We start from the raw sequence: 21,666 nt of genomic DNA, 5'->3' as shown, positions 1-21,666 counted from the left end.
CAAGGCTTCAGGGTGGTGCGTGAGGGAATGACTAGGATTAGGGACACTCTAGGAAGTGTGAAATGTTAGGAGCAAACCAAAGGAGGGGGACTGACTCAGCCACACCACACAAAAAGCACTTGCTGGAGGAGTGTTGACTATGGTCAATTTTATTTTGTTTCAAGGTGTTAGAGCAAACATTTCACATAGCACTAAGCACATAGCCTGAAGTAAACTTCGTCCTTTGTACAAGCATACCCACCCCCACACACATACATAGACGCACTCGCCTCCCAGTGCACCCTGAGACAGACGGACAGACACCCCCACACAGCCTGCCCCCACCTCACTGCCCTCTCTGGTCCCTGCTGGTCCACTTTATTGCACTTGAAAACAATGATGCTCTCCTACCAAACCAAAGCCTTCATACAACAAAACCGCAGAGCACATCCCTTTCCCCTAAACTTCGCTCACATAATCCCCACACTGCAGAGCTGGAAGAGGGTTTGGAATAAACTTGCCCAACCTCTTAACTTCACAGATGGGGAAACTGAGGCCCAGAGTGGGGCAGCGCTTGTCTGAGATGGCCCAGCTAAGGAGCGGCAGGGCCAAGGACAAAGCTGACCCACTGATGCCATCCCAGCTTAGCCTGATTCCTCTGCCTGATTTAGGGAAAAATATCAATGAAAAGGTACAAAGTGGAGACCAGAGAGAGGGCCTACCCACCAGCTCCTCATTCAGTCTGTCCATCTGTCTCCATTCACTTCCCCTCTCTGACTCACCCATCCTGCCCAGTCCATACGTACGCCTGGGGGCCCCCCGCTCCAGTCTCCCCACTTGTACCACTGCACCCCCATCTGCTCCTCCCACACGCTGCCCTCTAAGCCCATTCCCCATGATCTCTCCAGGTCCCCACTCCTGTGCCGTCTACCTCTCCGTCTGCCAGGATCACCCGGGCCAGCTGTGGATCCGCCCGCTGGACTTTATGCCGCCCCCTTTGTCCAGGATGGTATGGGTGGCACAGGGAGGGCCGCCACTTGTCACAAGCTGGGACCAGGAGGTCAGCCAGCCCCAGAAGGACGAAGGGCCCAGCGCCTGCTGCTTCGGCAAGCCTGCGGGAAAAGTTGGGCCCCCGTGGAAGCAAACATCTTGTCAGGGTTTTGTGGAGGCCGGGGAGAAAACGGGACCAATTAATCCACATTTGCCTCTCTAGATTGGAGTACAAGTGGGGAGATGGAAGAATTAACCTTTTCAAAAATGTGATTTCATAAAATCATCTCGCTTGGAACAGACTCTCTCATTATTACTATTATTTATGGCCATGTCCGTGGCTCAGGCCACCACTGATGTGGAAAGACGGAGGAGGGGTGGAGCGGCCTCAGCTGCCCCTTGGAGAGAGGAAGGGCTGCCTGGACCACAAACTCAGTCTCAGGGTTCAATCACTGACACCCCGGAGCCCCCTGCCCCCCCCCCAGGCCACGGGCAGCTCCTCTGTAGAAGTGCCTTTCGTTGGGACTGAGTCCCAAGTCACTCTCAAGACTGTCACATGAAAAAATTGCTCTTGGGGCCCTCCTCCGCCTGCCAACTCCTCTCCACACTACCCATCCCCTGCCCTCCTTCAGGAACTCACCATGGCTGGTGCTCTGGGGTCCCTCAGCAGCCATCCCTCATGTTAGGCCTGCTAGGACAGGATATCACCAGACCCTGCTGCTGGAGACCTGCTCCAGGGCTCAGAGGATGGGTGTTAGGCCCCCTCTGCTGTCTACCTGCCTGCGGTGGCATCCTGCATCCTGCCTGACCTCCCACCCTCCCCTTTACTTCCCAGCCCTCTATTACCTGCCTGTCTTGGCATCCTGCATCCTGCCTGACCTCCCACCCTCCCTGGCTGCCACCTCACTCAGCCTCAAGTGATGCCTCACAGCCTTGACTCCTTCACAGTCTATGGCTCTCACTTGTCAAATGGGGGAGCAGGTGCGGCAGGCGGGAAAGGCAGTATGGAGGCTAACGTAGCTGTAGGGTCATGAGAAGGGAGGGGAGTAGCAATGAGGTCAGGGTTGGATCCAGTAGGGCCTTGAGGGCCACTGGAAGGACTCTGGCTTTTACTCTAAGGGAACTGGGAAGCCACAGCAGGATCTGGAGCAGAAGAAGGGAGTGATCTACTTTATGCAGTCAAAGACTACTGCTCACCTGTTCTCTGGGCCCTCATCTGTTCAAGTTGGTCCATTCCCTCTCCACAATATCTCCTCTCCCTTCCTGGGACCGAATGGACCCCTCCCTTCACTCATTTAACTACACTCACTGTTAACAATGCCCATCTCAGAGTGTGCCTGGAGGGCAGGGAAAGAGAAGGATGCACCCTTGTACTTGTCAAGGCCACCACCTCGAAGAAGAGACGAGTCCCCCGCAATGCCTAGAAATTATACCAGGTGGGCCTCTGGTCCCAGGCCCTGACTCCACTCTACCACTGTTTTGCTGTGTGAGTTTGGGAAAGCAGCTTACCCTCTCTGAATCTGTTTTCCTCTGTGAAAAATCAAGGTCCCTTCCAGTCTGACCACTAATTCTGGATCAGAGGAGGAGGAGGACGATCAGGACAGGATTTCCCAAAGGGAGGGGAGCCCTCACCTGAGTTTCAAAAGTGGATGAAGCTGGGAGGGGAGGCTCCCTGCCTCCTCTCCCTGCTCAGCTGCCCCTGCCCTCCCCACCTCGCCCCATCCCTAGCTCCCCGGTGCTCTGTCCATCCGCGCCCAGCTCCCCTCCCAGCCCCATCTCTGGCACTGAGCAGGAAGCACATTGAAGCTGCCAGGTCAAATCAGATCAGCGTGTGCAACAATTTAACAAAAGATGGATCTGGCGTATGTGTGCGGTTTTTAAATAGAGGTTCCTTGGAGCCGATTGTTTCACTCCGAATGAAAACAATTGATTATCTTTAGAGCCACTTACTGAGGCTTATCGGCCTTGATACAACTGGCCTGAGGTTTCCAGGGGCCCAGAGCTGCTTACCCGCCCTCAGGCTAGCAACAGCCCAGGTCCCAGGGAGGGAGTGAACATCACAGCAGGGCAGCCAGCGACCCCTCCTCTGCTGCAGGCCGAGGGCAGCAGTGAGGACAGGACCCCCAGCAGGAGTGGCCAGATGGGCCTGGACATTGGGGCAGGCCTCCCTGCAGACCTAGACCCAGACCCAGCTCCACAGAGAGGTGAGGCGTCCAGAGCAGGAATGCCCACAACTCAGCTGTGCCCTTGGAGGTGGCGAAGCAGGAGAGGGCCACGGGGGCACCGCTCCCAGCTCACTGCGGGGCTGGCCCCCGTCCTGGGGTCTGGATGACAGGGAAACCCAATTCCCAGACTTGGGGGGCCTTTCAGTCTGCTACCAGTGTGGAAGGCAGACAATAACAAGTAAACACGCACATTCTAATGGGTCCGGTCAGAATATGTGCTTCCAGGAACAGAGAGCAGGCTGAAGGCTGGGAAAGGAATGAGGAATGAGGCCTGGGCGCTCTTTCAGACGGGGCAGTCAGGGAGGGCCTCTCCGGGGAGAGGATGAACGAGGGACCTGGGCCTTACTGACATGGGGGGAAGGGCGTCAGGGCAGAGGGGACATCCTGGAGTCCTCTGTGCACTGGGGTCTGAACTAAGGCCAGGGTCAGGGAGGTTGTAATCCGACTGCCTGTTACAACCAGGTTGCAGTTACCTGGACCCTGTAGCTGGGTGAGTCCCTCTGCCAGCCTGGCCTGGCTTTCCCCTGAGTCTACCCTCCTAGTTTGACAGAACAGTTTAGTCATACAGCTCTGGAAAAGGCCAGCAGAATGAAATGGACCTCCCTAGGGACAGGCTGGAGAGGAGCTTCCTGCTAATGCTGTGGTCAGTCTTGTGTTTCCAACACAGACTGTTAGGAGCCTCAGGGAAAAGCAACATAGAACAGGAAGAGAGCTCTGGAGTAGTCCGGGGAGACAGGAAGCCCGGCTCCGCTCCCGCCTCTGTTCCTGGCCACCAGGGTGACCTTGGATGAGTAGCACTATTGTTCCTCAAATGGAGAACAGGGGCATTGGGTTAAATCAGTGTGTGCCATGGAGGGTTCTGTGGAGCCCTCTCAAAGGCCCCTCAGACGGGAGGTGAGACTAGGCGTTCAGTTTCCCCCACCCCATTCCCAACAGTAGGTATGCTTTTACTTCTGCTCTTTGTTTCCAGCTGCATCAAAATGCTTCCTGTAATCAAGTTGAGAGATTTTACAAATCGCTTTAAGACCACTTCACGAGATGACTTTGAAATTCCAAGATTTAGAGATTAGTCACCAATTGATGACCTCAGCACTTGGCTATTTCTCTCTCCACCACTGTTCCTGCCACCATTCTCAACGTCTCCAGTGTCCCTGCCGATGATCTGTTCATAAGTTGGCCTCTCAGTTCATGGACTGTCCACCCCCACCCCTTAGCACCAAAGATCTTTCCCTGCCCTTCTTCTCCACCTTCCGCACACACGGTCATACCCCAGACCCCGGCATCACCAATAACTACCCCTTCCCTGAATGCTTGACTTCAGTGATGCCCTTGCCTAAGTGCATCCCCCGTGGCACTCCGTGCTCCTGGGCTAACAATACCCCCGCCTACTGAGACCTCCCCATCCATTCATTACTCAGTCCAGCTTTCATGGACCAGCCCCCAAGCCATCCTCTTCCTAGCACTCCTGATGTCCTTGGCCCCCTCTCCCTCTTTCAAACTCATCTAGAAAACCCCCAGCCCTGGTTACACCCCACCATCCACTTGCTCGGCCCCTGCACGCCATCCGCTGATGACTCCAGGAATTCTCTCTAGAAAAGATCACACCGCCATGTTGACTGGCTCAGATTTATGATTGGGCACGCTTTTGAACTCACTCAGCCAGGTAATGTTTCTTTACTTTTCTAGTAAATCCACCTTCCAACTCTCTGAGAAAATTATTTCAAAAATTTCACCCATTTCTCAAATTATCATCTTCTCGGCTTGGCCCCCTTTCCCCAGATGATGGCTTTGATGCATACTTCAGAGAGAAATCAGTGCAATCAAAGGCCTGTCTCTTCTTTCTGCCTGTACTTCACCCACCTACGTGCATCTGTCCTCACATTTTCTGCCTCCTTTTTGGGGATATATAGCTCCCGGTTGATTTCTAGGACCGAGCCCTCCACTGTGAACAAGATCCTACCTGGCCTCATCTTCTCAAAGATTCTCCTGCAGTGATTTCCTCTGTCCCCTGCATCACCACTGTCTCTCTCTCCTTGGATCAGCTCGATTGACAAACATGTCTTACTAGTTCACATCGTACAACTTCCAGCATCTTCTATTTGATAAAGACTCTTGAAATTTTACCTCCAGCCCACACCTTTCCCCTGAACTCTGCCAGAACCGCACAGCCTGCTACCAACTTACCATCTCCACCTGGATGTCTACTTGGCATCTCGAAACAAAACAGAACAATAAATTCCCTCTTCCCATTCCAAACCTGCCCCCCTTGGAGCCTTTTCCATCTCCAGAATGCCCCACTGTACTCCCTCCCAACTGCTCTTCATTCCTCTCCCCCTCACACCTAACATCTCATCCATCACTGCATCTTGTTGGTTGAACCTCCAAAATATATCCTGAATCTGACCCCTTCTCACCACCCCTGCTGCTACCACCTGGCCCAAGTCGCTATCATCTCTCACCTGGACCACGACATTTATCCCTCAATTTATCTCTATCCTGTAACTCTGGCCCGCCTCCAATCTGCCCTCCACAGAGCAACTGGAGGGAGTCTATTTAAACCAGAATCAGATCAGGTCAGCCCACTGTTTTAAAACCTTTCAGAGGCTCCTGCTGCACAGGGGATAAAAGCCACAGTCCTCACTGCAGCGGACAAGGCCCGTGTGGTCCGGCCCCTGCCTCCTTCTCCAGCCTCATCTTCCCCCAGCCCTGCTCCTGGACAGGACACTCCAGACACCCTGGCTGCAGCTCATTCCAGTCTTGGGAGATCTTGGCACAATATTATCCCTTCTGCTCAACTCTTCTTCTCCCCGCCCCAGTCTTCATACGCCTACCCCTCATCACTCAGGTCTCATTTCACGTCACCTCCTCTGAGAGGCATCCCCTGACCACCTTGGTCCAAGGGCCCTAACCCCAAGCCCACTGCCACCCTCTCATACACTAACCTACTTTATCTCGTTCCTAGGTACTTGAAAGCATCTTACCAATGGGTTTGTGTGTGATTCTCTGCTTCTTCTCTCTGGAATATAAGATCCTTGAAGGCAGGGATTCCATACGTATGGCTCCTGACTAATTCCAGCACCTAAAAAGCACTTGGCACACAGTAGGTGCTTATCAAGTTGACCTAATAGTCCTAGATCTTTAGTTCCTTGCTGATTATCCTGAAAATGCTGGTTAATCACTCTGGGCCTTCTCCATTTATAATGTAAGAGTTTTAATACCTGATGTGCCTCCAGGGGCTGGTAGAAGGTTATTGAATGTGACAGAGCTTTACAATCTGTAAACCACCATGCAAAGACTTCAGTCCCCTACCTGACTCTGCAGAAAGGGACAGGGACCTGAAATGGAGAGGAGTTTACAGCACCCCAGAGTGAGACCCCTCTGGTCCCACCTGCCTGTCTAGCTCAGAAATCTCCTTCTTTCATTTTTACCTTTGTTTCTGCTCCTTGTCCCAGCCTTAAAGCTCCCTCGGTGGTTCCCCTAAGATGTCCCTGACTCTGACCCTGACCAGCAGACTACTCCCCAGTTCCTACCTGCCGAGGACCCCAGCACCCCTCTCTTCCAGCATCTGCTCCAAGCCCCCTGGACTCTACCTGGTGTCCATGTCAATCCCTGACTGTCCCCAGGACTCTCCTGGTCTTTTCTGCCCTGCCCCCACCACCCCCACCCAGACACCTGCCTCCAAACCTGTCTTTTCACTTTGTTTTCTCCTTTTCTAGGAGACACTCCTGACCACGTTGCATCTTACAAGTCCCTTGTGCTGCACAGAATGCACGGTGAAACAGAGAAGGATGCACTTACAATAGGACAAAGCTAGGGAGAGAAGAGGAAGCTGAGTGTCTGACAATGCCTAGTTTCCACATCTGCATGGAGGAGGCTCTGGAGGGCAGATGTCCTTGATTTTCCATAACACCCTTTTCCCCCACCACCTTCCTGTCTTCCCCAGGATTGATGCATGGCCTTTGCAGAGAGGGCGGTGGTCTCCACAGGAAGCTAGGATGATCAAAAACAAAAAACAAAACAAAACAAGATTGGGACAACAGCAGCAGGGACACAGGGGATTCTTGGAAGGCTAGAGAAATGTCACCTCCCCAGCCTCGGACACAACAGCCATTTATCATCCTTACTGTTAGGGGGCAGTCCTGAGACGGAGCTGACCTTGAGGAAGGAGAGAATCACTTCCAAGGGTGCCCACCCGGGTGCTGAGGGACCAGGGCCATGGGAGGGCGGGGTGGAGACTGGGGGCGCAAGGCGAGGGGGACAAAGTCCAGACTGTCCAGAGGGGACACGGACCGGATGACAGTCTGCTTACAAGACCTGTGTCCACACTAAAGGCTCTTCCAGAATGTCAGGGAAACCTGGGGAGACCAAGTGGGGAAACCGGCACTGAAAGTGTAAACAGGAGATGGGAGAGAGCTGTCAGGTCTGCCACCGCTAGAGGAGTAAGTAATGAGTGTCTGTGCCACATAGTCCACTCTCCTGCCTTCAGGTCCTTCCTAATAATTGAATCTAAGCTGCATTTGCGGCTGAAGGGTCTACAATTAAGACTTGAATCCAGACATGCCAAGGGCCATGGACAGAGAGGCCAGTGCCTGCAGGATATGAGCCAGACGTATCTGTGAAGATATTTCTAGATAGTTCCCTGATGTTTCTGCTTCCAGTCGCCAAAAATGTCACTGTCTACACGTAGGTTTTTTTCCCCATATCTTAAACAAGCACGTATACTCCCTCCCAAATGCAGATCCATCCAACCCGGAGACTCCCAGGCACCTGGATATCCAAAGACGCTTGTCTCACACGTGCCTCTCACTCACGGTGCGCAAGCGCAGGCCCGCTGAGACCCCACAGGGACGTGCGGACACACACAGCTCTGCATTAGGCGCCTGGGGGATGTAGGGGAATGAAGCCGGCTAGGATCCCTGCCCTCAGGGAGGTGATACTCAGGCACTACCCACAGAGACGCATGTACCCTCAGGCCCCTGCACACAGACTGTTCACACACGTGCAGGTCCTCAAAGAGACTCCAAATATTTGTTGATCACCTACTTTGTTCCTGGAACTGTGCTTGGTGTGGAAGAGACACAGGTGAACAAGACCAATATGGTTCCCGCCTTCATGACACACCCACAAAGGCACATTCACAAACGTGGGCCCCAAAACTTCACACACACCACGACGCACACACACACACGCACAACACACACAGGCTTTTGGTGACTCTAAATCCAAATCCAAAGTCAAGGCATTTTCACGAGGCCCCAGGAAGCAGCTCACTTAGAGTGAAGGGTGGGGCCTTTCCAGGTCCAAAGTCAGATCTGGAAATTGTCCATTGCTCTCCCTGGCTGTGTGAGCTTCTCCTTCAGCCTCACAGAATCTTCTCCACCCCTCCCTCTCATGTCCCTGGAGTAGTGACAGTGCCAGGGGCTGCCTGCAGCCTTGAGCTCCCCTCTTGCTGCTCAAGACGTCTCCCAGCCTCGCGCCATCAGGACAGGAGCCGAGCACGGGCCCAGCGGCCGGGGTGTTTTGCTGAGATGTTACATTACAACAGAGCGCGTTCCTTCCAGACTTTTTTTTTTTTTTTTTTTTTTTTTTTGCTACTGCTTTTGCTTTTAAAGAATCAGAAATAACTTGGCTGTAAAAATGTGCTTTGGGCGGAAAGCTGACTCCCAGGGTCAGAGCCCAGAAGATTTCTGATACACAGTTTCAGGGAAAACAGCAGACGCTCAGCAGTTTTTCTTTTCCAAAGGACAGAGAGAAAACGCAATTGGAGTGGATTTAGGGCTTGGTGGGGCCCCTCTTCAGGTGGCCTGTGTGTGTGTGTGTGTGTGTGGTTTCTCTTTATGCCTCTGCTGGAGAGAGTGGCAGCAGAAAGAGTGGGCAGAGAAGTCAGAAAGCTGGGTCTGCGGCTGGTCCCAACCTGAGGCCAGTGACCTGTTGGCTTGATAGTGGATCCAGGGTGGCAGATTTGGGGCCACTGACCCAGGTTTGGTTCCCAGCTCTGCCTTCTACCAGCTGTGGGAGCAAGATTGTTTTAAAAACCTCTCTGTGCCTTAGTTTCCTCATCTGTAAAATGGAAAAACAATAGCACCTGCCTCATAGGGATTTTGTGAGTATAAACAAGTCTACATAGTATATATTAAACTACTGTATACACTTCATTCAGAGGAGGTCCTAGAAATAGTTCAGAGGATGTTGGCTCTGTCAGCCTCCCACCCTTACCCCTTCCCTCCAGACAGTGGCATCCAGCTCCCTGCCTGTGGGATGGATGCAGGATGGAGCTCTCTCCTACTGGGGACTAGAGGCCACCACTGAACTGACTATCTTGTTTGCCCCTCCGTCCTCTCTGCAGGCTTCCTCACCCAGCTCTGTGCTCCAGGAGGCTGGCTTCTATGCACTGTACCCTCCAGGCCCCTTATCTTCTCATTTTCACTTGGGTCTGGCCAATGAGAGGTCAGAGGACAGGAGGAGAGTGAGGCTGGGTGCTTCTGCTCATACTCCCTCTGGCTTCAGCGTCTCACTGCTGTACCGGCTGGGGGTGGGTAGCTAATGGCCTCTGGTCATCCTTGTTGACCTGTCAACTCTGCCTACACCTTTGTGAAGAGTCTCTTCCTTAAATAATTTGGGGGACAGTGAAAGCAGCAACGTACAAGGAGATAATCATGGCTGTACACAAGGGTTTTCACACAAGGATGTTCATCACAGTGTTTTTTATAATGACAAAAATGGAAGGAACCTAGAGGTCTGATTATTAGGTATTGAATGAGTGATCCAGACAGTGACCAGACTGCAGCTATTCAGAAAAGTGATGAGTGCAAAATATTCACCAACATTGAGGAATATTCATGACCACTCTAAGGAAGACAGTGGGCCTCAAATAGCCTGAATGCCATGGAAAATAATATCTACAAGTGTGGAAACAGAATGTATGTGAAGGACATATGCAAATGTCAACTGTGTCATTCTTGAATATGTGAATTATGGGCAGTGATTATTTTTTTACCTTTGTACATTTCTGTGGGGTTTTTTTCCCTTTTCTGTATTGAGCAAAAATTACTCTATTGACTAGACATTATTAATAATACAGGTGCAACTATATAAGCTATAATGGAAAAGAATCTAAAAATATATGTGTGTATATATATGTATGTATATGTATAACAGAAATGCTTTGCTGTACACCTGAAATTAACATTGTAAATCAACTATACTTCAATAAAAAATAAAATTTAAAAAAAATTTTAAAAAAATTTAGTGCCATGGGAAAAGAAATATAAAATGTTAAGTGAAAATAAGCAAAATCTCATATATACACACACATTATGTTATATATAGCTGTCTAACACAATTGAAATATTACTATTAGACATAATATTTTAATTTAATTAAAGCACTGAAAGGAAGCACAAAATGTTAACGGAGATTATCTAGGATGATGGGATTGTGGGTAAGTTTTTACATTTACCTGCACTTCCTAAATTTTCTACAATAAGCACTAGCTTTTAAATAATCAAACTAAAATTTTACATTGGGAGAATCTAGGACACTTTAGACCAAAATATTCCAGGGTTTGGGCCAGCCCTGTACCAACGTGCCCCTCTTTCCCCCAACACTCTGGCTTGGGGGCCCGGCAGGACTATGAAAAGAGGAGAACAGCTGTCCTCGTGAATGTGGCCAGGTGAGGGTAGAAGGCCTGATGGAACTGGGGAGCTGGGCCCACGGGGAGTGGAGTTAGAGATGCAGTGGGGCCCTCCTGGGGAGTCTCAACTCTCTGCCTTGCTTATTATGTGTTTGATTGTCAGTCGCTCCACCAAGTCCTGCCTCTGCGTGTCTGGCCCCATGAACCCAGAGAGGATCCAGAAAGGGTGTGAGCAGCTAAGAATGTAGCACCTGTAAGGGAGGCAGCCCTGCAGTGTTAAGTGACAAAACAGTGAAAATAAGGACCCCTCCATTTGCACAGGGCCTGATGGGCTCAGCACACCCTCGCGTACCTGACTTCCCTGAATTCTACAGCAGTGCTCTCGGGGAGCCTCATCATCCCCCTTTCCCTGATGAGGAGGCTGGAGCCCAGAGAGCTCCAGTGAGTCACATGAGTGCAGCCAGCACCGAAAGCCACAGGTGGGTCATCCCAGAGGCCTTCAAGGAAGACGTGAAGGAGGGGACATTTTAGAGGCAGAATGGACATCCTCTGGGCAGGAGCAGCGGTTAGGATGAATCAGAAAAGAAAGAGATGGAGTTATAAACCCTTGGAAATACTGCCCATGTTCACAGGAGGCAGCCACTCATCCCTACCCCCTCCCCCAGGCTTGGGGCTCACAACCGGGCACTGGGTCCCCATCCTGTCCATCCTGGAGGGACCGGGAGAGGGAACTGGAAGGGAAGGTGAAAGGGAGACGTTCGCTTATGGCTGGTGACTGTCCTCTGAGCAGGACTATGTAGCTGTTCTGTTCACTCCCGCGTCCCCTGGAGCCCAGAGCAGTGACTAGAGCCTGACGGGCCCTTGGTGGGTATCTGTGGGGTGAGAGAAGGACTAAAAGTGCCATGCGAGGGAGCAGGACGGGATGCCAGATGCTGCTCCTGTGGGGCTGAGTCCCAAGAGGACGACAGAAACAGTCATCATGCACACAGACAGGGGGCCCCGAACCAAGGAAGCGTTCTGAGGGCAGGGTCCAAGGTGCTGCCAGAGAAAATAGTGAAGAAGCCCAGACTGGGGAGTTGGCAGGGGACCAAAGCAGTGAGAGAATGTTCCAGACCGAGACTGCAGCCTGTTCCAAGACTGTGGAAGGAGGAACACGGTGAGCTCTGGGGACTGAGAGGTCGTCGGGTCATGTGGTTGGAGCCCAGAGGGCAAGGAGGTGGGCGATGAGGCTGAAGGGTGGACGTGGCCAGCCCCGCAGGCTGCCAGGGCCATGTCACAGATTTGGGAAGTGATCTTGGGAGTTGAACCTACAGCCCAGTCAGAAAGCACCTGCTTTCACCAAGACCAAGAAACAGACATGGAGGGAGTGATGAGAACCCTCGCTCTTCAGCCCTTTCCAGCTTTTAAAGATCTTTTCTGTATAGAATCCCATTTGCTATCTGGAGCTAAAGGCACACTGGTAACACTGGAGTGGCAGCACTGAGTCTGAAACCTGGGTTTCGAACCCTACTCAGGACTAAAGCTCCTGTCCCTGCAAACTGCCCTCCCCACCTGGGTGGGGAGTCGCCAAAGTGATGTCATACTGGACTGTTTCCAGGGTACGTGATGTGATGGTGGCCCAGCTTGAAGTGGGTGCAGTGTGTGTGTGCAAAAATTGCACCTGGATCTTTGGAGAGGACGTTCCCAGAACCCTCTGGTGGCTGCAGCAACACAGCCAGCAGGCTCCTTCTGCAAGGGGCAGGCGTCTCCCCTCCTTCAGATGTGTGTCTGTGATTGTTTATAACCTATCAGCCGGGCCTCCCAGGGCTCTGCGGGGCAGGGACTGGGGGGCTGGTCAGTGAGATCCCTAACAGGAGAAAGCAGCCTCACAGTGAGTCTAATCACCACTTTTCACGAGGAATTTCTCCGTGCGTGCTCATTTGCTTTTTAATCATCCTCTAAATATGCGTTTTCACGTTATACCCTAATGGCACCCAGAGAATCATTAGGATCTGTTGGGACCATAATCCATGGCTTCAGAAGTCTCTAAGTATGTAATTTCGCTCCATGATGCAGGTTTCTAAAAGTCTACAAATAACCATTTGCATGATAAAGTCACAACTCCAAAGTCAATTACAGCTACAGGCTGGAGAAAATTTATTTCCTTTTTGAAAATTAAAATGTGAAATCAGGAAGTTGCCACACAAAAGCCTCCCCTTGCCTGGGTGGGAAGAGGGAAGAGAAGCCAGCGCCCCCTCCGGCCCTGACTGCTAGGGTGCCGTCATGGAATCACTGGGCAGGCAGCCTGGGGCTCTGGCCTCTAGGGTGGTGCTTGGCGGGGCTGGCGGTGGGTTTCACCTTGCACAGGGATGACCCATCCTGTCTTAGTCTTAATGTCATGCCTCCTAACAGGGATTAGGGGTCCCAGCAGTGACTCTCCAGAGAGCCCCAAGACACATAGATGTGTGAGGGGGCCCAAGTAACCCAGACATTAAAGGGTGTAGCCAAAAGGCCACTGGAACAAATGACCCCAAGTCGTTTCCCATCTCGATCCAGGATCCTGCAGATTGAACCTGAGCTCTGAGGGGCTGCCAATGAGGTGCCCAGATCTTTCCAGGGGCCTGGATGCTGTTTAGAACTGTATCCACTTCTACAACCTCAGGGCCAGAGGGAACATTGGAAAGCATCCCATGCGGATGCAGGATGACTCAGGGCCACACAAGTATTCGGCGGCAGAATGGGCGTGGAAACCTAGTCTCCTCTCTCTGCAGACAAGTCTTCCAAGGACGCTGTCAGTCCACCATGGTTTTATCTAACCAATTGCCAAACAGAATAAAAACCACCCAGATCCACTTTTGTTCTCTTTTCATGCAGAGATGTGTACAGAAACTTGAACTGAAGGCAGAGTTCTGACCAGAGTGAAACTGCTGGCTGTCTGAAGCATGAATGGAACTATTTAAAAAAAAAAGAAAAAAGATACCCCCAGAAACTGTGCACTGGAGCCCAACCTGCATCCTATATATTCTAAAATTACGAAGCTTGGGGACGAGGAGAACCCAGAACTGTTCTTCGAGCTCAGCGGGTACTTCATTCAGTTGGTGTTTGGGATTGTGAGTAAGGGGTGCCTAGTCTCTGGGAAGTTGCCAGCATGCTAGCTGACCCCCAGGTGAGTCCTCTATGCCCTGTAAACCAGTTTGCCCCCAACTGTTGAGCTGTGCTGCCCCAGCCCTACTGCAAGACGCCCCTTCCAAGATGTCATGGTCCCCAAAGCTGAGGTCAGCCAGGACTACCTTTGAGAAGCCCAGGAAGGGGCAGTGAGGATTCCTTGATCCAGAAATCAGAGTGCCAGCCCCAACATGTCCAGCGGCCAGCCTCGAGAATTTGGATCATTCACTTCTACTCTCTCAGCCTCAGCTTCCTCAGATGCCAGATGGGACTCAATGTCCCTAATCTGCCTGGCAGGGATATAAAGCTGAAAGCTAAAGACCATAGAATTTTTAAGTTTTATGCTTTGAAGGGAGACATTATTTTCAAAGTAGGAAGCACTCAACAGATCAGGTATTGCTATTAATTTAGAGAGCATGGTATTGATAAGCCAGTTGATGGTGTCTATATAGTATGATTCGTGTTAGCTCCCTGTGTTGGGGGGACGCCCTGAGCCCTGGATTTGGAGTCAGGAGCCAGGGTTTGATGCTTAAGCGGTTCTGCTTAGCATCTCTGCTAGACGCAAAGAGCCTGGATTCGTCCCACACATGGTAGGCTCTTAATGATTGCTTCCTATTGCATCCAACTATTCCCCGAGTCAGACTCATGTTGCTTGGTTTAGTTCATGATCTAAAGAGGGATTTCTGCCCCCTGTCTCATGTACCGTAATGAAACACAGATGGGATTCTGATTACTAGCCTTTATTGAGTGCTTGCTCTGTGTCAGACACGCGCTAAACCCTGAACACACAGCATCTCCTTTCATCTTCAAGACGGCTAGCTGAGACAGGCTCCATCTCAGAGAAGGTAAGCCACACAGCCAGCCAGGAATCTGCCTCCTACTTTTAGCTGCACCATTACCAAGCTCCCTCTCCCTCCACTGTTAGCACTTGTAGGAGGCGTGGCGGTTTCTGGAGGGGCCTGATCTGCAGTGGGGGAGGGGGGTCCACGCAAGAAGACCTGGTATTTTCCCTGTGCCCAAGGCTCTTCTTCTCTCACCAAGCCTCCAGCAGCCTAAGCTTAAATCCCTGCTCCACCACTAACTAGTGGGCCATCTTCAGCAAGCCTCTTTAGTCCTCTGGGCCTCAGTTTCCTCCCTGGAAAATGGGGTTGATAAGGGCACCTTCTTATAGGGTTGACATGAGAGTAAAGGACTTAATACACTAAGTAAGGCAGTTAAAGCCATGCTTGGCAGGAAGTCAGTGCTCCACAAAAGCTCCAAGGTGCTGCTACAACAAAGAGTAAGAGTCACCAGAAGCACTGTGTTCCAGATCCCAAAGTCTGGACTCTCCCCATTCATCACACGGTCTCAGCTCTGGGCTGGGAGTCAGCACATGGTAGCCCCCAGCTCTGCTCTGCAGGGGCTCCCAGCACAATCTCAGGTGGGCCGTGCTCCTCTGCAGACCTCGGTTCCCACAGCTGTGCAATGACGGGTGGACAAGATGACTTCTGGTCTCCTTCCAACCCAGGACTTAGAAATCTCTTCCTTCTAAGGACCACAGCAACCAGGGTGCCATATTCTCCCTCCACCAGCAGGGTCTGTGCTGGAGGCATGTGGGGAGGGAGGGTTATTCACTCACTCACTCACTCACTCATTCAGTCAACAAACATTTTGGAGCACCTACCACAGGTTGAGCGGGCTCTCATCAGAAGAGCCAGCCAGACCAACACCCACTGAACTTCCTTCCCCAGCTCTGATGGAAACTGTCACCTCCTTTCTAAGAATAATCTTGCACTCTGAATAAGTGTGAATTTCTGCCGTGGTCTCCCAGGTGGGACTGCCGATTGGAAGGAGCACGGGCCTTGTGTGCAGCAAGCCTGAGGTGACAGTCACCCTGCACACTAGGTAGCTCAGGACACAGGGCCGTGTTTCCCAGAGTGTGGGTCGTGACCCATTTGTGGGTCATGAACTCAGTGCAATGGGTCGTGCCTGGCATTAAAACATAATGAAAGGGGAGAGAGTGGAATAAAATGGCACAGGAAATAAAGTGGGCTGCACGGAGTAGCAGGCGAGAATACACATGTGTACACGAGTGAACACGGGGTTGGGATGTGAATTGCGTGCGTTACCGTGGGACGCCGTCAAAGAAGTTTGGAAGCCACATACACAGAGCACATAATTTCAATTCCAGGCCTGTTTCCTCATCTGCCAGGAAGGGATGTCGTGAGGCTAAAGTGAGAAACACATCAAGCCAGGCAAGGCTGGAGATCTCAGTGTGTGCCTCCCCAGTTGTCCAGAGCTCCGTCTCGTCCTGATCCCTAAGCCTCAGTCTGCGGGAAGCTAAGTCACCACCCTCACCTCGGCCCCCAAACCCCCTGCCCTCAGTTGATCAACATGCCAGAGAATAAGGAGAGTCAGAGGATAACGATGTGCATGTTAATTCCACAAACATTTGCAGTCCCTAGTCAGCGAGTAATGAAGTGCGTATGAATCCCACGAACACTTATCAAGCACCTGCATCGCACAATAATAAACCCACAGACACATGCCCAGAATGCCAGGCTGGGCAATATGCTGGAGATGAAAGCAGGGTTGAGGGCAGACAGAGATGCTCCTTCAGACTGGGCGGCATGATGGTCTATTCATGCCCAGCCCGGCGGCAGGCAGAGTTCGGGAGTGAGTGAGTGACGATGACGGGGCTCTCAGCTCCAAGGAGCATCAGGAAGATGAGATTCACGTGGCAGAAACAGAGGAAAGCTGTCCAAACGCCTAGGTCAGCTCTGGATGGGGCGGGGAGAACTACAGATGAGAGAGGGTCAGCCTGAGTATGGCCAGCATTCTCTTTTTGCCGAAAGGAAGGGCAGAGCTAACTAATATAGGTAAACTGGAGGTGAGGGGAGGTTCCAGGGGACAGGGAGAGATGAGACCAGGGGGGAGATGGCCAAAGGGGGCCTGGTGCAGGAGGGCACAGAGAGCAGAGTCATTGTGCCCAGGAGTGGGGACAATGACAGGAGACCTTGAGGAAAACATGAAGGTCAAATGGAGTTTACTCTTGTGCCAATAATAACAACAGCATTTTGGGAGCACCTACTGTGTGCCAGGGATTGTACTAAGAATCTTTCATGTTTTAGCTAATTTAATCCTCACAGCCCTTACGGCAGACATTACAACATTTCATCAAATCTAAGACTCTTTAGATTAGAAGACGGACTGTTAATTTTGGTATATCCAAGAAAGAAATGTTGCTGCTAATTAAACTTTGACATGTCATGGATTGGAGGAGGCATTCCGATTTCTGAGACGTCAAAATAAAAATCTTAACATGGATGGAATGTGGCCTTGTTATCCATAGGAAGTGGGGGCTGTGGGAAGGTCGGTAACTTGTCCCAAGTGGCACAACTAATACTGGGCGAGGGGATTCAAACCCAGGCCATCGGGCTCTGGAGCCTGTTCATTCCCGTGCCCATGGCCTGTCTGTGAGATGCCAGGCATCAGGGAGGTGCTGCGGGGTTTAAATAGGAGGCTTGGCGGGTATTTCAGGAAGCTTGTGGGACAGATGGGAGAGGGGCCACTGAGACGGTGACTATGAGAACCAGGTGTGGAGTGGTGACACAGCCAGCTCCCAGGGGAAGGGGAGGGAGGGAAAAGGAAGGATATGTGATACTGTGATCCAAGGTTTTAAGATGATGAACTTTTCCAGCCAGAGGCTAGGTTTTCTATAAATGAGAAATACAAGGAGTATAAGATCCAGTCCCCTGCCTCCCAGCTCAGCCAGAAAGAGAGCTGGCTTCTCTGTTTATACAAATCAAAACTGATTCTTATGACAGACATTTGTTCAGCATGTCCCTAGTGGCAGGGGCTTATTAACTGCTGGGATGCAGAGGTGGGGCCCAGAGCAGGTTACCTTGGAGAAGTCAGGGAACTGCGGTAATTACTCATTTGCAAGCCAGAGTATTCGATAACAATTGTGAATTTAAGTGATTAAGGCAGAACAGCTGAGGGAGTGTTTACCATATCCTGCAATTTACCAAATATTTTTGAGCGCCTAATATTTGCCAGACCCTGTGAACAGAGAACAGCATGGACCGTGATTCCTGCTCTCCTGGAACCAACATCCTGGAGGCAAGAGACAGATCACAAATGATAAACAAATAAGATAATGATATAGTTTGTGCAAAGGTGAGAAGTGCCAAGAAGGGAAATAAAGTAGGGAAGGGGCATAGGTCACTCTGGAGCAGGGGTTGCAATTTTAAGAGTAGTCAGGAAGGCCTCAGTAGACGGTGATAAGATTAAGGAAAATTTCCCCAAAGTGACGGCTGGGCTGTTTTGAGACATGAACAGGAGCTCACCAAGCAGAAGGGGGCTAAAGGGACGGTCTTCCTGCCAGAAGGAGCAGTATGTGCAAAGGTCCAGGGGTCTGAAAGCTCAGGGCCACCCTGAGGGTGCAGCCAGGAGTAGGGAGCCTGGCCAGAGAGGATATGGGAGAGGTGGACGGTGACCAAGTCATGAGGGGCCAACATACCAGGCTAAAACAGTCTTGAGCATCTCCCAACAGGCTTAGGGAAACTTCAGGATTGAAGCTGAGAAGTGACGCAGTCCTATTTTCTGTTTTTAATAGGATTTGATGAGAATGGGGTATGAAAAATCTCTGGAAAAATGCCAAATGGCACTCTCAAAGAATGTTCCACGGGGCACTCACGTAAGTCCTAAGAACTCCACGTGGAAGAAAGGGTTTCATGATCCAAACAATTTTGCAAAAACAAAATATATGTCATATTCCTTTTTGGGGGGTGGGGGGAAATCACAATGCTGAATTGCATTATAAAGGATCTGAGAAGGTCTGCAGTAAAGAAACTTTCAACTTTGTCAATTCCAGCATTTTCAGATTAACTTCACCACACAATTTTTTTTCCATTTCTCTCTTCCCACACCCTCATAATACCTATGAACCTTCTGGAAAAATAGCAGATTGGGGGAAATTCTGCCAAATAATTCCCATTTCCCAGAGCCGTCTCTGTTTCCTTACGCAGCCCCGCCCTCATCTTGTCTCCAGCAGAGGTCCCCTTTCTAGAACTCCTCAGTGGCAGCCCCTAGCCTGCTCCCCCTGCAGCAGGTGAACCCAGCAGGTGAACCTAGCAGTCATGGTCACTGTCCACAGAAATAGCATAATCCAAACCAGCAGATAATCCAAAAGCCATTTATTTTTGGCATGCTTAAGTGAGTTTATTTTTACTCCAGCCTTACCTTCCTAATTTGGCCTCACTCAGACACATGCTAAAACGAGCTGCTTTTTTGGAACACGCACTGCGTGATGGGGGAAGCGGGCCGGGGAGCTGCTTGGGGAAGCCGCTGGGGAATTTCGTACACATTGTGACTAGTGTCTCCTTCCTCACCTGCCTGGTGGAAAGACCTCTGGGTTGGGAACCATGCGTTGATCTGGTCCCTGCAAACAGAAGCCCCAGAAAAAAATAAAATAAAATAAGCAGAACATGTGGTTCAGTGAGATTTGCGGCAAAAAATCATGAGCTGGGGGGTCACACTGGCTGAGGCTGGAAGCCCCATGCAGCAGACATTCATGCCACCCTGCCTGTACGCCCTGGCCCTTTCCATGGAGGTGCCTGACTCCCAGCTGCCAGCACCCGCATCTTTCTCCCTGAGGGCTTCTCTTGTACCAAGGCCACTTCGTCTGCCCGCATGGTAGGGCCAAAGTGCCAGGGAATTAACATTCCCCATCCCCAATGCAAGAGGCCCTAAACCAATGCCTGCTGGAGTGGGATATAAATGCCCCAGCTCGCTCACTGCTCCAGTGGTGCAATTCTGAGGTTTGTGTCTTTGCTGGATCCCTGGGTTCCCAGTAGGATTAAGCTGCAGTTGTCATCAGGGGTAAGTGACTTGAAACCCACCCCTTCTTGGCTGTATCCCTTGCCCTGTCTCGCCATCCTCCACCCTCACCCCTCATCAGTGTTTCCTGAGCCAACCTCCCGAATAAACTGCTTACACTCAGACCCTTGTCTCTGGGTCTGCTTCTGGGGAACACAAACTAAGAAACCCAGCACCTCCTGGCTGGGGGAGCTGGAAACAGCCTGATAGGAGTCTGGTTTTCCCAGGCATTGGAGAAGGCGCACGACCTGGCTCCACCTGCTCCTTTGGGGAGGTGTGGAGGTCCCCACAGATGCTGGATAATCCTGAACCCTTGTTAGTATCTGCCCCCAAATCATTTATACCAAGTCAGGCCTGGGAGGGTCAGCAACAGAACTGTATCACCCAGTCAAGGGCCAAGACAGGGGCAATGGCAGATCAGGCTGGTCTTCTCTCCACCCCCCCCCCTTTGCCCAGCTGACCCCTTTCCAAGTAGAAGTGGGTGGTGAAGTACAAAGAGCCCTGCATGGACATCAGACAACCTGGTTTCTAGTCCCAGTCCTGTCCCTAATTTGCTGTGTGACCTTGGGTGGACGCCCCCCCCTCTCTGGGCCTCGATTTCCTCATCTTTCAAGTGATAGGATTGGAGTGGAGAGCAACGGGAACAACTGTGAACATTTACTGAGTGTGTGCTGAAGCTCAGCCTTGCGCTAAGCATTTTCACGTAGCATCTTACTTGATCCCGTGCTGATTTTATTTCATTCCTTGCTCTCTCTCCGGTGCCTGGCACACAGCTGATGACCAATAAATATTTGTTTATTTGATGAATTCCTCCAACAGCAAATGTTATTATAATCCCGCTGTGCAGGGGGAGAAGCTGATGCAGAGCAAGTTAAGTAAACTGCCCAGCTCCCCTCCTGTTGTGCTGCCCTTGCTGGGTGATCTACTGACAGCTGGTGTCAAACAGGAGCAGGGAGCAGGGACTTGGTCCAACACACCCCCAGAGTGCGTGGAGTCCAGCCTAGGGAAGCTCTTAGTAAACGCCCCGGGAAAGGCAGTGGGCATCGTTTCCTAATGTCTTTCACGGACGGCCCCCCAGGACCCCTCCTTGAGCCTGTACAGCTCAGACAGTTTATGACACGCTCATTCCTCCCTTTACTCTATTTCACCCCGCACTTAGAGTGAGCACCTACTGTATTCCAGGCTCTGAGGACCTGAAGATGAACAAGATGCGGCTCCTGCCCCGGAAGGTTTACTTATTACAGCAGAGTGTGGTGAGTGTTTCCCCAGAGAAGTGATACCTGAACTGAGGCCAGGGGAGCGAGCAGGAATGGGGGGGGCAGCTGCCACACCTGAGCCCTGCCCCCTCTGCCACAGCATGGACAGGAACAGAGACCAGGAGGGAGAAGCAGTCAGAGAGGCAGTGAGGAGCAAGGGAGGGAGGGACAGACACTGAGGCCTTCAAAGATGCAGAGCTGCTGTCGCTCCAGCTGTCGCTGGAGAGAGAGAGAACTTGAGTTAGAGAGGACTTTGGAGCCAGAGGGAAAGGAGAGAGGAGGCAGGAAGTGCAAGTGGGATGTGGAGCAGAGGGGAGAAGAGAGGAGGATGGGAGGAAGTCTGATGAGAAGGGCTGAGATTCTCACTTCTAATCTGCCAGCAGCTGAGATCTTGGTGCGCCCTGAGGGAACCGGAAGGAGGTGGGGGGAGATGCTGAGAAGGGCCAGGACGGAGGCGACACCACTAAGACACCCTTCCCAGGGTTCACCAGGGCCTACAAACAGGATCTCAGAGCCCAAGGCACCTGCGAGCAGAGACTGGGGCGCCAAAGAGAGGGGGCTTCTCTGACAATCTGAAATA

At 51.5% G+C, this 21,666-nt stretch overlaps 1 protein-coding gene and 1 long non-coding RNA gene across 9 annotated transcripts in view; one reads left to right on the top strand and one right to left on the bottom strand.

Annotated features, from left to right (window-relative positions):
- LRFN2 (leucine rich repeat and fibronectin type III domain containing 2) overlaps positions 1 to 21,666 on the bottom strand; it is a 190,990-nt gene that overhangs the window by 111,218 nt on the left and 58,106 nt on the right. The window contains exon 3 of one of the 8 annotated variants that reach the window (XR_012062159.1): positions 19,222 to 19,393. The exons of the other annotated variants lie outside the window; for them this stretch is intronic. The gene's annotated coding sequence lies outside the window, so the exon portion shown is untranslated. Of the gene's footprint in view, positions 1 to 19,221; positions 19,394 to 21,666 lie in introns of those variants that run through there. 8 annotated transcript variants of the gene reach the window in all.
- LOC140687704 (uncharacterized) lies at positions 12,509 to 21,545 on the top strand. Its single transcript, XR_012062165.1, has 5 exons — positions 12,509 to 12,697; positions 13,681 to 13,972; positions 18,569 to 18,649; positions 21,013 to 21,083; positions 21,470 to 21,545. It is a non-coding gene; the product is annotated as an uncharacterized lncRNA (long non-coding RNA).

This window comes from Vicugna pacos, chromosome 20, assembly GCF_048564905.1.
Source record: "Vicugna pacos chromosome 20, VicPac4, whole genome shotgun sequence".
Taxonomy (NCBI): domain Eukaryota; kingdom Metazoa; phylum Chordata; class Mammalia; order Artiodactyla; family Camelidae; genus Vicugna; species Vicugna pacos.
This window is presented reverse-complemented; position numbering and strand designations above follow the sequence as displayed.